Raw genomic sequence first — 3275 nt, 5'->3', positions numbered from 1 at the left:
GGTCTGCTCGCCTCTGGGCCACTCCGTGCCCTTCCCCCTCCCCGCTGCCTTTTTCTCTTTTCTGTCTTCTGTGCATCTTCCGGCTCTCCCAGCCTGCCCTCCCTGCCCTCCCGGCGCCCCCTTTCTTGGGGAAGCCTGGATGGCTGCAGTAGCCTCCTCTCTCCACCTGCAGGCTCTTGCCTTGCATCCCATTGTTAGAGCTTCCACTGACCCCAGGATGGACGCCACGCTCCCCATCCTGGCATTCAATAATAATAATAATAATAATAATAACAATAATAATAACAATAATAATAGTGGTATTATTATTATTTTGGTTAATCCTCATCCCAGGATATTTTCCATTGATCTTTTTAGAGAGAGTGGAAAGGAGGGAGAGACAGAGGGGAACATTGCTGTGAGAGAGACACATATCAATTGGTTGCCTCCTGCATGCACCCCGCCCAGGGCCAGAGAACTGCAACTGAGGTACATCCCTTGACCGGGATTGAACCCGGGACCCTTCCCAGTCGCAGACCAACGCTCTATCCGCTGGGCCAAACCCGCTAGGGCCCCAGATGAGTTCCTTAGTTTCAACCCAGTGCTCCCGTCTCAGAGATTTTAGGTCCTGTCACAATATTGCATGTTTCCATGACTGCGCATATTCTGTTCCCTCCTCCTGGAATGCCCTTCCCCCATCCCCTCCCCTTCCTTCCCGGTGATGTATTTCCAACCTACTCCCACCTTTGAGGTTCTGACCTGGCTGTGCCCTGAGTGGACACTGTTCTACCTGTTGACACTCTTGTCCCCTCTACCAGAGGGGAGAGCTGTGATGTTCGTCTCTTAGTCCTGGAGCCATACAGGGCCTGGCACAGGGTAGGTGCTGAGAAAATGCAGACGGGTGGATGACGTGTGGACGAGCAGGTAAAGCTCGGGCGGTGGGGGTAGAAGCACCTGCTGGGAACTCACCTGATGGAAACTTCATCAAGATGGGACCCTCCCCATGGCTCCCGGAGCTCTCGCCCGTGACAGGGAGACAGACATGATGCGGGTCCAAGGGGAGGCAGTGGGCGTCTGTGGAGAAGGCCCCTGTCTGAGAAGCCATCACGGGAGAGGCAGGTCCACACCCCGCACACCGGCTCAAATGCTCATGTTCAGATCTCACAGAGAGCGTGCCTTCCACTCTCCTCACGTGGCCCCCTCATCTGCCCACCCACTAGTTTTAGCCCGGGAAGTCCGGGAATCACACTTAGTGGAACCAATGACTGCCGGCGACAGGTGGGTGCCCAGCACTCGTTTGTTCGTTCTCCTTCTCCCCCTTCCCTTTGAATGCCTGCCCCAATGCCCCCCACCCGCCCGCTCACTCCCACGGGCACCATGCTCGCTCTCCGCAGGGAGCCATGGGTCCTTGCCAGTTTCTGCCTTGTACTATGACATGTCGGGTCTGAGCCTTGTCATCCGGGTGAGATTTTAGATTTTTCAGGCTCAGGGACTGTGTCTAGTTCATCTTGTCTTGAGAAAAACTGACCCAACTCCAGGGTGGCCCAACTCCCTGTTCTGAAAATGGCTGTTTTGGGGAGGGTCATGGTTCTGTGACTGTGAATGGCAGTGATCCGGTGCTGTATGAAACAGACAAATAGAAGTGAAATGTTGTTTTGAGGATATGGACTTACACAGGCTGACAAACATTAGAAACACAGGCTTTCAACCTGTGCTTCCTGTAGCCGAGGACCCTGCCTTTGTCCCTCCCTCACTTCCTCCCTCCTCCCTCCTCTGTTCTTCCCTTTCCCTTTCCCTCCCCCTCCCACTTCCTGCATTCCTTCCTTTCTCTGTCACCCCTCCCCAACCCCACCTCCCTCCTCCCTTCCTTCCCCTCTCCCTCTTTTCTCTCACTTTCTCCCTCCTTCCTGGAAGGCTCCAAGCTTTGGGGCCTGAGGAAGTGGGTGGATGGTGCTGCATTTTGGAAGATTGGGAAGACGGGGGAGGAGCGGAAGTGAGAATGTGGAGCCGGGCTTCTCTGGTGGCCATGGTACAATGGGAGATGTCTATTGGACAGCGAGCAGTGATAGAATAAATGAGGCAATAGAGAGAGAGCACACAGTAGGTCTCACTAAATGGTGGCTGTTAGACACTCAGCAAGTTGCCCCACAATAACATAACTGTTCGGATGAGGCATGTGGACAATGGTGCTGGCACTGGCCGCGGAAGGCGTGGCTCGCTGTCCGGCTCTATCACCATCACCTTTCCTTTTCTCTTCTTCTTTTTTAAACATATATTTTTATTGATTTCAGAGAGGAAGGGAGAGGGAGACAAAGATAGAGAAACCTCAATGATGAGAGAGAATCATTGATTGATTGCGTCCTGCACGCTCCCTACTAGGGATCGAGCCTGCAACCCAGGCATGTGCCGTTGACCGGAATCGAACCTGGGACCCTTCAGTCTGCAGGCCGACGCTCTATCCACTGAGCCAACCTGGCTAGGGCGCCATCACCTTTCTGAGTCCAGTTTCCTCATCAGTGAAATAAGAATCCCGACCGCCTCCCAGGGAGGGGCTGGGAGATGTCGAGTGAACACAGTTTGCAAAGCATGTCCGTCCCTCTCCGTGAGCCGTGGCTCATCAAAGAAGCGAGAGGCCAATTATCCCAGAAGAATGTCGGAGGTCCTGGTGCCAAGGGAAGTGCCCCGAGCCCTGCGTCTGAGGTTTCCCTGGAATCCGAGCTGGAAAGACGTGTTTGGCCTAGCTCTGCCCTGGCTCCCCTGGCCGGCTCAGCTGTGCGGCTCCGAGCAAGCCGTCCTGTGGAATGCTGGCGCTGAGGTTGTTCAGAGAAAGTGCTGGGGTCTCGGCTGTAAGGCTTTCCCTTGAGCAGGAAATACTCTGCTCCGTCTGCTGGGGGCGAGGCGGGGAGGACTTCTGTTGGCCGAGTGCGGAAGTTTTATTCAAGCGTCTGAGCATTTGCAAACTTAGAACACAGGCAGGCGACACCCCAGCGGTGTCCCAAAGAAGGATGAAAAGCTCCCAGTTCTTAAAGTAAAAGTTATATCCTGCAGGATAGCCAGCCCTGCCTTGTTCGCTCTTTTTAAAAAAATATCTGTCATTGATTCTTTTTAAAAAAATATGCTTTTTTTTCCTTTTTATTGATTCAAGAGAGAGAGGAAGGGAGAGGGAGAGAGAATCATAGATCGGCTGCCTCCTGCACGCCCCCTACTGGGGGGTCGAGTCTGCAACCGGGCATGTACCCTGACCGGGAATCGAACACCGACCTCCTGGTTCGCAGGTTGACGCTCAACCACTGAGC

Source organism: Myotis davidii, unplaced genomic scaffold (genome assembly GCF_000327345.1).
Source record: "Myotis davidii unplaced genomic scaffold, ASM32734v1 scaffold960, whole genome shotgun sequence".
Classification (NCBI taxonomy): domain Eukaryota; kingdom Metazoa; phylum Chordata; class Mammalia; order Chiroptera; family Vespertilionidae; genus Myotis; species Myotis davidii.
This window is presented reverse-complemented; position numbering follows the sequence as displayed.